Here is a 555-nt window from a genome sequence, read left to right as displayed (position 1 = left end):
ACGCCCCCATATAGAGACGCAGCTGTCGTCCCCCACAAACGCAAGCTCGGCAGAACACTCTATGGAACCGAGATCTTCCGAGACGTTATCAGATCGACCACACTCGCGTAAGGAATGGCCTAGACTTAAGCCGACAAATTGCCAGGGAAACTGTCCGGCGAATAGGCTTACAGAGATAATGATTAGAGATGATTAATCGTTATAAGGACGAGAGGGACGGCCCCGGCAGCCATTGTTAGGTGTTACAATTACCCTGGTCAAGTCTTTCGGCAGTTGGAGTTAAATGGGGGCGCGGGGTGGGGGGGGAGGGAAGAATAGCACACGTAGGTAATTACAAAAGGTGTGAGAATAGCATTAGTCATGGCCGGTGTGGAGGATTGTTTGTCCAGTGCGTGTGTCTAAACAGCTCTCACCTTCGCGATATTAATGGTCTAATCATTCCCGGAGTTTGGGGTTATTACAAGGCTGGGCTGTAATAATCTCCTGTTTGTTCAGTTATAGTATGTAAATGGCTCTGTTCTCTTGTTCTGTTTCTTTGGTTCGACTCTTTTGTCT

This window comes from Penaeus monodon, chromosome 19, assembly GCF_015228065.2.
Source record: "Penaeus monodon isolate SGIC_2016 chromosome 19, NSTDA_Pmon_1, whole genome shotgun sequence".
Classification (NCBI taxonomy): domain Eukaryota; kingdom Metazoa; phylum Arthropoda; class Malacostraca; order Decapoda; family Penaeidae; genus Penaeus; species Penaeus monodon.
Note: the sequence above shows the minus strand (reverse complement) of the source record.